The sequence below is a fragment of the Leopardus geoffroyi genome, chromosome A2 (assembly GCF_018350155.1).
Source record: "Leopardus geoffroyi isolate Oge1 chromosome A2, O.geoffroyi_Oge1_pat1.0, whole genome shotgun sequence".
Taxonomy (NCBI): Eukaryota; Metazoa; Chordata; class Mammalia; order Carnivora; family Felidae; genus Leopardus; species Leopardus geoffroyi.
Window position 1 is genome coordinate 116,260,432 of NC_059331.1, and position 12,373 is coordinate 116,272,804.

The following is a 12,373-nucleotide window of genomic DNA, read 5'->3' on the forward strand; positions in this document are numbered from 1 at the left end:
TTTTTCTTTTTTAAAGTTTATTTATTTTGAGAGAGAGAGAGAGAGAGAGAGAGAGAGAATGAGCAGGGGAGGGGCAGAGAGACAGAGAGAAGGAGAGAGAGAGAGAATCCAAAGCAGGATCTGTGCTGTCAGTGTGAAGCCTGATGCGGGGGAAAGGAACTTTACTTTCTGAACTGAATGTGTATAGATTAAAATAAAAACATTTTATTTTTAAAGTTTATTTATTTATTTTGAGAGAGACAGAGTGCGAGGGGAGGAAGGGCAGAGAGAGAGGAAGAGAGAGAATCCCAAGCAAGTTCTGAGCTGTCAGCCCAGAGCCCCACACAGGGCTCCATCCCACGAACCTAGAGATCATGACCTGAGTGGAAATCAGTAGTCCAAAGCTCAACCAACTGAATCACCTAGGTGCCCTGAAAACATTTTATTTTATTTTTTTCATGTTTCTCAGTGCCTTTGATCAGGTCTTTTTTCAAAATTAGCTGTCCATAATGGTTTGACATTTACGGAGTAAACATTTATGCAGCAGGCTTCGCTTCTTCCGTGGTGGGTTGCTTTTCTGCAGGCTTCTTCTCAGCTGCTGGTTTCTTCGTAGCTGCAGCCTTTTTCCCACCAAAGGTTCTTCTGCTTCTTCACACCAACAGCCTTCTTTCCTTTCTTCCCACAGGCTTCTTGCCTAGATACCCCTTCTCATCTGATTTGGCCTCTAAGCCTACTGCTGCCTTATCCATCTGGAGTTTATGATTCCTGGCCTGGTGAAGAATGGTTGTTCCAGCACATGGTCTTTGCATATGGATTTATGTTCAGCATGATACTCGGGTTGTTCAGTGGATTCTTTTTTAGGACTCTGTGATGACTCTTCTTGGATGGTGCTCAGAGGGTTCTTTGGATCTCTGGGCTTTTTCAGGATTCTGGTAAGGTCTGTATTAAGCATCTTGTGCATGGGAAGGTTATAGTCACTCTTGAGAGAGGCAGCCTTATGCCAAGTGCCATACAGATCGTCTAACTGCAGAAAGCACTTTCAGTACAAATGGAGAAACATCCCACATGCCCACAAGGAACAAGTTTCAAAATGTTCAGTTGGCTTACATTAAGTAGATTAATTCCAGGGATGTTTCTGCAGGCCTTGATGGTACTTTTGTCCTCATTATAGATAATGCAGGATCCCCTGCATTGGATACAACAATTTTTTTTTTTTTTTTTTTTTACATTTTGCCCTTGCCATTTCTCATGTACAGAGAGGCATAGACCTTTTTGATCTCATTCTTGGCTTTAAGTGTCTTAAGAAGCAAAACAGCCTCCTTGGTCTTCTTGTAGCCTTCAACGTTATCTTCAACCACCGGAGGAAGTTCAGGAACTTCCTCAATACGATGATCTTTAAGACGAGCAGTGATGATAAGGCTGAGGAGGCAGCCAAGGCAGAGCAGATTACGTATTGCTTGTGTTGTGTTCACTCTGTGGTGCCAGTGGTTGGTACAAACATGTGGCCCCCATGACACATATTTCTAGAAGCACCCTGGCCAGAAGAGTGAGTCCCACCACCTCAAACTCTGGGAATTCAAGCCACTGCCCTGCTAGTACCCCAAGATTCAGCACTGGTTTGATGACCGGCTAATTCACTGACAGCATGGTACTATCTGTTGTTTTTGTGCAAGTTGGTGTGAACAAAGTTCACAATATCAGGTCAAATGGGAGCCTTGAACCCAGCAGGCAAAGTATTTTTTGCTCAATGACTGCCCCTTTTTAGAGTACATGGATATCAGTGGATAAGCATATATAATGGCGGGGACAGGAGAGAGCCCTGCTCTTCTCAACCCTACAGCTCCCACTGGAAAAAAAAGAAAACAAAACATTTTAGAATATTTATTATTATATTTCTGGAGAAATAGTCTATTTCTTAGTTCTCAATGGATTGAAGAAATCACAATAGATGATACTGACAGATTAGAATGTATAAAAATAAACAATGAAAATGGTAAAAAATGGTAGCTGATGAGAAAAACTTGCCTGACTGTAGGAGACAGTGGGTTAATAGTTATAACAAAGTGATTATTCAAATTTATAAGAAAATTATTAAGATTCCAGTAGATGAATGCAGAAATAAATATGTAAAAAATTTTAAAAAATAAAAGAAGTGCAAATTAACTTCTGGATTATATTTTTATGCTTAATAAAGCAGCAAATTATTAAAATGGTTAGGTCCTATGGTTGTGGTTAAATTGGTGTGGGTTTCCATTTAGGAAAGCAGTGTGAAGTTAGTATAAAGTAGTTTGATCATGTCTCATGAGCCATAAAAATAATTATCTCCTTTGATTCCAATGATATCAGTCATGAAAATTTGTCTTAGAAACATGATTTAACAGAAACAAAAATGTGAATTTTTAGATATTCAGTTGGAAATTGAATAAATGTGAAACAAGTAAATTGTTTGATAATTCATTGTATGTCAATATAATAGACTGTTACACAAGCATGAATTATAAAGACATGCATTATGCTCATACATAAAGGAAACAATACCTAAAAAAGTGTTTGTGCTACAAATAACTGTGGTGGAATGTTTTTAAAAATCCTTAATTTTTTCAACATTTTATTATGGAGATTTCCCAACATACAACAAAGTTAAAAGAATTGTACAGTGAATATCCATATATCACCACTTAAATGCTGCCACTAACATGTTGTTATACTTTATCATATAGTTATATACTGTAATATTTTTATATTTATTTTTCATTAAAAATTTAAAATTCCCCCTGTTATGTATATTTTTGATTAACAGAGACATAACTTCTAAGTTTCCATTAAAAGATTTAGAACAGTTTCTTGTAAGTTTGTAAACTGGCCACCAGGTGTAGCTCTGGACCCATAGCATCCTGGGATAAGCATCTTCAAGGAAGGTTTTAGAAAGGTAACTTCCAAATGCAATCAGACTTGTTTTGTTCATTCAGTAAGGGTACAGTAAATCTCTTTTTCATTAAGATCTAAAGTAATTTAGGTTACATATTTATTTTATTGTTCATAAAGTCTTTGCCACAATTTCTTTTACCTGGAACTTGACTTTCTGACTCCACAGCATCCAGGTCAAAAGTTTTGGGTTATGTTATTTGAAATGATTATTTTAAGAAGGTTAAAATTAGTTATGGAAATGCAAATGTTCATATTTTTTTGTACAATGAAAACTCATCTGAACTATAATTTTTCTTTAGTGTGATTTATGTCCTTATCTCTTTAAACATAAACTCTGTAAGGTTTGGAACCATGTCTAGCACAATGACAGGCATGCAGTGAATATTTGTTGAATAGGTACGCGAAAAGAATAATTTGAAACATTTTTCTGAAGGCTGTTTTGAAGGAATTGGAAAATCTATTCTTTAAGAAGTATGATTGTTCCTTTTTATTTTCTTTTAATAAAGGAGAAAATGATTAATTTTAAATATTCTTCATAGTTTAAAAATAGCTCCCAGATAAAAATATTTTTCTGCTTTTAATTGTAAAAAAGAACATTGTCATTTTTAAAGGAAAATAGAGCCTAACTATGTTGAAATCCATTTTAAACAAAAATACTGTCTCTTCTTTTCTTCCCCTTAAAGGAATCCTCAATTTCTCTCTATGTTAGATGCCATTGACTATCAATTTGTTTCTACACACCAGAGGATAAAATCATGGAGGCAAGAACCTAATGGTATGGTCAAATAAACTCTCAACTGGAATAACCAGGGGGAAGGATTTTCCATTTTAAAGTCTCCCCCCCAGCCCCTTTTTTAAAGGAGAGAATATTTGATAAGCTGTCTATGAAACAGTAGTTTTTTTTTTTTTTTTTTCTCATAAAATAAAGCTATTCAGAATAAAAGGTGTTGGGAGAATTTTAGTGTAAGTAGAGATGTCTTTCTCAAGGAATTTAATATCATGTTTTAGAATTTTTTATAGTAAGATGGAAAGATTCATCATGAATAAACATTATAGTTGTTTTGGGGCACTTGGGTGGCTTAGTTTGTTGAGTGTCCTACTTTGGCTCAGGTCATGATCTTGTGCTTCATGAGGTCGAGTCCTGCACTGGGCTGTGTTGACAGATCAGAGCCTGGAGTCTGCCTGGAATTCTGTGTCTCCCTCTTTCTCTGCCCCTCCCCTGCTCACCCTCTGTCTGTTTAAAAAATAAATAAACATTAAAAAAAAAAAACAACCCAAAACATTATAGTTGTTTTCAGAAGGATTTTTGTTGTATAGAAAAAAGAAATATTCTAAGAAATAGGACCACAAAATTACTTAGCTCAAGAATTAAATTACTGGCAAACTTTATGTTTTGTCACTGTATTCTGCTTTTACATGTATTCTTTTAATTATACTTGACAAAGAAGAGTCATTTCATATATAGCCTGAAGGGCTGGAACTTTGAGGGTCTTTACTGTTCTTCATTTCCTTGAAAAGTAAGTAATGTCTATATTGCATACCTGTCTTGCATACCTTCTCTCCCTTCCTTTGTCTTTTCTCTCCTCTTTCCCCTCTTTTCTAACCCACGCTTTTTTTTTAAACCATTACTAGTTTGTTTAGAGAAAGATTATTTGCCGCTGAAAGAATTTTACAACAGATATTTGGGGAATATAAAATACTTGTTAAACAAAGTTATACTAGGTACAGATTTAGGTCATTATCACCATGTTCTTTATAACTGCCCCCAAATATACAGATTAATATTTTAACATTTATTTGCTTTTAATTGAATATCTTGATTTATTTTTATCTAACATCAGCTCCACTTATGATAATCAGCAGATAACTTCAAATTACAATTCCTATTGCAAAGTGTATATGAAAAATGCATGCATAATTTTGATCATGATTATTGTACTTGCCTGAGTCATGGGTTGCATCATCTTCTGCAATCTGATTTATGATTCAGAAACTTTTATTTCCACTATATATTTTCAATCCCTACATAAGCATCAGTCATAGCAGATAAATATGCGATTACAATTTGCTTTAGTAGAAAAATCTGGATAATTTCTTCTGGGCTATTGTAAGAATTTTCAGCTTTTTCTTTAAATAATAAACTTTATGCCCTGCTAAATGACAATTTTTTTTCTGTTTCATAATTCTTAGAGGTTATTTTAAATTTTATTTTTTACTAGTTAATGAACTTGACAAAATCATTTTATTTTGCAAGTTGGGAAGGCGTGTGGTTTGTTCTCATGTGAATTTAGCACATTCACAGTAACAATCAGAGCCAGAGTAGCCATAGAAGACTTTGATGTTCTAGGGGAAGGAAACTTTCCCCTTCTTTTCTTCTAGGCTCTTTGGCTGGACTAATATTACATTGAAATAAGACAGATTGACTAAAAAACAAATTTAATTTTGTATGTATGGGAGCCTGACACAGGCATTAGAGGGTCAAAGATAGTATATATGCCATCTTAGGCTAAAGAGAAAAGGGTAGGCATCTGGGCTCAAAGGGAAGGAAGACAATTCATAGGAAGATGAGAAGAGCAAATGTTTGCCATGTTATGCAGTTAAGTCTTTCTGATTAAAAATTATCTCTGGTAATTGCTCTCTTCCTGATACAAGTCCCATATCTAAAATTTTTTAGGTAGTTAAGGGGGAGGTAAAAAGCTCTTCTTGAGTCTGAGAGATGCCTTGATTGCCTTCCAGTCAAATAATCCATATGCCAAAGTGGCACATTCTAGGGTGGCTTGTCCTGAACCCCATCAATATAATTAAGTAAACCTTCAGACCCTGACAGAACAATTGATTTTAAAATATACATTGGTTGTTAGTTTAATTTCCTTGCTTTCAATTTTCACCTCCTTTTTGTGTTTAAAAATTGGTGAATATGGAAATGTTATTTTGTTTCATAATTAAAGGCTATGTACAATTATCACAGTGCCCAAGATGAGGTGGGTGCTAGGCATTATGTCTACATTATCTCATGGAATCTTTACCATAACCCTATAAAGTACAAGTAGTGTTGCAGGATTTTTACTGCAATACCCAGGATTCGTTGGCTCGCTGCTTCAAAGAATAAAGAAATGAACAAAACTGAGCAGCAGACAAAAGTTTATTAGAGTATAAGATCAGAAAGGAAGAATAGTATGAAAGTACTCTTTACAAAGAAGGGGCATTGGAAAGTGAATACCCGCAACTATAGGCAAGGGTCTTTGTTTTATACGGTTTTGGTCAGCCCCCTCTTCTCTTCCCCCTTATTCCTTCTCAGGTTCTACCCTCATTGGCTGGATAACTCTAGGTGCTGTGTTGTCCATTTCTTATTGGCTCATTTCCATTGTGTGAGGGGTAGTCTATGACCATACCATTCCTTGTGGGTCATATGTTTTATGGTCTACTTATTTTTAGTCAGGTTTTTTGTCAAATTCCTGAGGGAAAACTGAGGGGGAGTTGGTGGTGTCTGTTACATTCTTAAGAGGAACCTTATGCCTGAGGGGGTTTGCTGTGGTCAGACACTCCCAGCATTGTTCCAAAATATGTGTTTTTCCCCACCCAAGGACCTCAGGTTCTAATCTTTCCCTACTGAATCCTATCTTTTCCTACCATAGTAGTAGTATTCTTTTACAGAGGATGAAGGAAAATGAGACACAGAGGCTAGGTTCTTAGCAAGGATCACATTTATCATCGTTGAAATTATGTGTGGGGAACCAGGGTAGATACTGAAGACACTAAGAGGTATGAGTCTTTATTCTAGAAAATCTTCAGTATGGGTTATTGAGACAAGGCATATCTGAAGAAAAAAAAAAAAAAGAGAGAGAGAGATAAGACCTTTCATTTTTTGGCAAGTGCCATAAATCTTACAGTAATATCTCCTGGGAGAAGTGAGTCAATTTTGGGGTTGGAAAAATTATCTGAGACTATTCTAGAGACCAAAGTGAAGTGCAACTCTACTATTTTTTCATGAATCTATTTATTGCCCTTATATTCTTAAGAGTTAAAATGTATTTCCCCGTATTATTTTTTTGAAATGAGATGGAAGGATAATTTCTTTTCTTTTCTTTCTTTTTTTTTAAATTTTTAACATTTATTTATTATTGAGAGAGCATGAACAGGGGAGGGGCAGAGAGTGGAGAGTGTTAAAGTCCTCATATGAGTGAAGTCATATGATTTTTGTCTTTCTCTGACTAATTTCACTTAGCATAATACCCTCCAGTTCTATCCACATAGTTGCAAATGGCAAGATTTCATTCTTTTTGATTGCCGAGTAATACTCCATTGTATATATATATATACCACATCTTCTTTATCCATTCATCCATCATTGGACATTTGGGCTCTTTCCATACTTTGGCTATTGTTGATAGTGCTGCTATAAACATTGGGGTGCATGTGTCCCTTCAAAACAGCAACCCTGCGTTCCTTGGATAAATACTTAGTAGTGCAATTGCTGGGTCATAGGGTAGTTCTATTTTTAGTTTTTTGAGAAACCTCCATACTGTTTTCCAGAGTGGCTGCACCAGCTTGCGTTCTTACCAACAATGCAAAAGAGATCCTCTTTCTCTGCATCCTTGCCAACATCTGTTGTTGCCTGAGTTGTTCATGTTAGCCTTTCTGACAGGTGTGAGGTGGTATCTCATTGTGGTTTTGATTTGTATTTCCCTGATGATGAGTGATCTTGAGCACTTTTTCATGTGTTGGTTGGCCATCTGGATGTCTTCTTTGGAGAAGTGTCTATTCATGTCTTTTGTCCATTTCTTCACTGGATTATTTGTTTTTTGGGTGTTGAGTTTGATAAGTTCTTTCTAGATTTTGGATACAAACACTTTATCTGATATGTCGTTTGCAAAAATATTCTCCCATGCTGTCGGTTGCTTTTTAGTTTTGTTGATTGTTTCCTTTTTTGTGCAGAAGCTTTTTATTTTGAGGAGGTCCCAATAGTTCATTTTTGCTTTTGTTTCCCTTGCCTCCAGAGACATGTTGAGTAAGAAGTTTCTGCGGGCAAGATCAAAGAAGTTTTTGCCTGCTTTCTTCTTGAGGATTTTGATGGCTTCCTGTCTTACATTTAGGTCTTTCATCCATTTTGAGTTTATTTTTGTGTATGGTGTAAGAAAGTGGTCCATGTTCATTCTTCTGCATGTCGCTGTCCAGTTTTCCCAGCACCACTTGCTGAAGAGACTGTCTTTATTCCATTGGATATTCTTTCCTGCTTTGTCAAAGATTAGTTGGCCTTATGTTTGTGGGTCCATTTCTGGGTTCTCTATTCTGTTCCATTGATCTGAGTGTCTGTTTTTGTGCCACATAATGCTTACTTTTTATTACTAAATGTGTATACACACATGGGAAAACCCAGAAGAGTAGAAATATGAGGAAATAAAATACCACATTTCAATCACTTAAAATTTTTTTTTAATTTTAGTGTTTCCATTACATTTTTTCTGCAGATTTAAAAAATCTGTTATTTTAATGTTATATATATAATAATTTTTTTCAGTTTAAATCTTATAACTTTTTCATATAATTATAAAGTCTGTACAGACTTTTAAAAAATGGCTTTAAAAAGTATTCTTTTGGGGTAATTGGCTGGCCCAGTCAGAAGAACACGTGACTCTTGATCTCAAGGTTGTGAGTTCAGGCCCCACATTGGGTGCAGAGATTACTTAAAAAAATAAATTCTTTTTAAAAAATGTATTCTTTTAAGTAAATATATCATAGGTCACTTAACTTCATATTTTTGTTTTTATTTTTATTTTTTCCAGTTTGTTCTGGAAGGTAGGAGGAGATAGGGTTAAGTTAGTTAGGTGGACTGGGCTTAGAAGGTGGAACAGAAATCTGGATTCTGGTGCACCTGGGTGGGTGGCTTAGTCGGTTAAGCATCTGACTTTGGCTCAGGTCATGATCTCGTGATTTGTGGGTTTGAGCCCCATGTCAGGCTCTGTGCTGACAGCTCAGAGCCTGGAACCTGCTTCAGATTCTGTATCTCCTTCTCTCTCTGCCCCTCCCCTGCTCATGCTCTGTCTCTGTCTCTCAACAATAAATAAGTGTTAAAAAAAAAAAAGTCTGGATTCTGAACTATTAAATTAATGATTAAAATTACTCAAATTGGAAACAACTTAAAGATCAAGTCCAGGACAAGATTAACAAAAACTAAAATGCTACCCTCTGGCTCCATGGTTGATTCTTTTTTTTTTTTTTTTTTCTTTTTTCAATATATGAAATTTATTGTCAAATTGGTTTCTATACAACACCCAGTGCTCATCCCAAAAGGTGCCCTCCTCAATACCCATCACCCACTCTCCCCTCCCTCCCACCCCCCATCAACCCTCAGTTTGTTCTCAGTTTTTAACAGTCTCTTATGCTTTGGCTCTCTCCCACTCTAACCTCTTTTTTTTTTTTCCTTCCCCTCCCCCATGGGTTTCTGTTAAGTTTCTCAGGATCCACATAAGAGTGAAACCATATGGTATCTGTCTTTCTCTGTATGGCTTATTTCACTTAGCATCACACTCTCCATTTCCATCCACGTTGCTACAAAAGGCCATATTTCATTCTTTCTCATTGCCACGTAGTATTCCATTGTGTATATAAACCACAATTTCTTTATCCATTCATCAGTTGATGGACATTTAGGCTCTTTCCATAATTTGGCTATTGTTGAGAGTGCTGCTATAAACATTGGGGTACAAGTGCCCCTATGCATCAGGACTCCTGTATCCCTTGGGTAAATTCCTAGCAGTGCTACTGCTGGGTCATAGGGTAGGTCTATTTTTAATTTTCTGAGGAACCTCCACACTGCTTTCCAGAGCGGCTGCACCAATTTGCATTCCCACCAACAGTGCAAGAGGGTTCCCGTTTCTTCACATCCTCTCCAGCATCTAGAGTCTCCTGATTTGTTCATTTTGGCCACTCTGACTGGCGTGAGGTGATATCTGAGTGTGGTTTTGATTTGTATTTCCCTGATAAGGAGCAACGTTGAACATCTTTTCATGTGCCTGTTGGCCATCCGGATGTCTTCTTTAGAGAAGTGTCTATTCATGTTTTCTGATTCTTTAGTAGATCATGGCATTCTTTCCCGTGAACCCAGGTACTTTTGCCATCATAGCCTAGAGATTTAAGATAATCAGTTTTTAGGTGAAAACCAAGGATATGAAGTTAGAGATTACAACAACCAGGTCTAATTTGTCAAAGAGAATATACAAAGATCCAGGAAACAGGAGCAGAAAATCATAGGTAACATCAGTAATCAGAACATAGATATTTGAACTGGGGGTAAAGATAATTTTCCTACCGAATGTCTTACACTCATTTGCTAAATGCAGTTTCTCTAAATGTTTTCAAGAAGTCTCTGCATTGTGATATAGTGTTAAAGGGAAAATAATAAGGTTATATGTTAGAATAATAATAATAGTAATTTTTTCTTTCTCTCAAGTTTCTAAATTTTCTGTGTTATGATTATATTTACTATTATAATTAAAATAATTTAAAAAGTATTCAAATAATTTAAGGACTATCAATTATAATAATGAATTTTAACCAAAAATTTCATGGCACATAATACATGTTTCAGATGCCTGTGTGTGAATTAGCCCTGGACTTGGGGGTTAAAGGAATTGGGTTTTAGGCCAAATTGCTCCAGTACTATATATGCTTTTTATTCCAATTCTGATGTGTATTTTTTCCCCACACCATCAAGCAGTTCTTGGACACCAGCTCAGTATCCTACAATTCAACTCATTTCTGATACTGTCTACCTAGAGATAGTGTCAGATTCAACAAGTTAATGGTTCAGTTCCACAAGACTGCCCCTACTTCAGATGTCAGTCATAAGTTCAGATTGGTATCTATGCTTCTGACCAACTGACTGTAAATTAGAGGTTCCCAAGGCCCCTTCCTTAGGTTTAATTAATTTGCTAGAGTGCCTCAAGAACTCAGGAATCTAGTTTACTTAATAGAATACCAGTTTGCTGTAAAAGGATATAACTCAGGAATGGTCAGATGGAAGAGATGCATAGGATGAGGTATGTGGGAAAGTATGTGGCTACAGAGCTTCCATGCTCTCTCTAGGTGTATGACTCTCATCAAATCTCCACAAGTTCACCAGCTGGAAGCTCTCCAAACTCAATCCCTAGGTATGATTGATTAAATCATTGGCCATTGACTATCAATTCAACCTCCATTTCCTCTTCCCTTCTGAGGGATCAGGGTGGGTGGGATTGAAAGTTCCAACCATCCAATTTCATGGTTCACCTGGCTTTTTAAAAAGTCACTACATTAACATAAACCCTGGTGTGTTTAAAAGAAGATTTGTTGTGATATCAAAGCCCCATCATGGTACTTACCATTTCGGAATTATAAGGGCTTTAGGAGCTCTGGGACAGCAACAGGGACAAAGACCAAATGTATATAATTCTTATTATAAGTGACAATGTTACACCCTGCAAGTCACTTTTATATCTGGTTTTCTACTTTCTTTTCTGTAAAATTGAGATAAAATAATATCTACCTCTTGGGCCTATTGAAGAGATTATGATAATATCTTTGAAAGTGCTTCCTAATATGCCTCACAAATGTAAGCTATTGTGGAAATTTTAGAATGATATAAAACAAAAGCAAGTTCTTTCAAGTTTTGAGAAATATTTAAAAATACAAAATGAAAGTTAAATGTTATAATCAAGGAAAACAGCTTTTTTTCTAAATGCTGCCTCTTCCTAAAAGAAGTATCTGGAAGTATAAAAAAATCTAAATAGTTGGAATAACACAGTAGATGAGGCAAATAATGAAGATATAGCTAAAGAGTGAATTGGTAAGTTGTAAGGAACACTCCTTACACATTTGTAAGCACGTTTCTAGAAGGAAAACTTGAGATATGGAAGATGAAAATGGTAGTATTAATAATAGAATTTCAGAAACAGAAATGAAAATGGAGAGGAGGAAACAATTGAGGAACACAGTGGGAATATATTTCTTGGAATTAAAAAAAAAATTACCTCAGATCAAAAAGGCACAAGGAGCACCAATCAGGAGAAAGAAAAGCTCACATCTAGACATCCAGAATATTTAAGAAATTCAAGATTAAAGAAAAATTTTAAAGCCTTTAGAGAAAAGGAAGTAACTTGCCTAAAAATTAACAAAAATCAAATTAATTTTAGGTTATTATTTTTTTTGACTTTAGGTTTCTTAACAGCATTACTGAATGCAAGGAGACAATGGAGTAAAATTTAAAAATCTTTTTAAAAATTAAATAGTTGACATAGTGTTGCATGTGTTAGTTTCATGTGTACAACATAGTGATTTGACAAGTCTATAATGTTATGCTAATTCACAAGTGTAGCTACCACCTGTCATCACACAATGCTATTATTAAATACAATTGACTATATTCCCTATGCTATATCTTTCATCTCCATGACTTATTCATTCCATAACTGGAAGCCTGTGTCTTCCA

The 12,373-nt window shown here is 35.7% G+C and overlaps 1 pseudogene; it reads right to left on the reverse strand.

Annotated features, from left to right (window-relative positions):
- Positions 1 to 515: 515 nt before the first annotated feature.
- On the reverse strand, positions 516 to 6,619 carry LOC123607268 (annotated as a pseudogene).
- Positions 6,620 to 12,373: the final 5,754 nt, after the last annotated feature.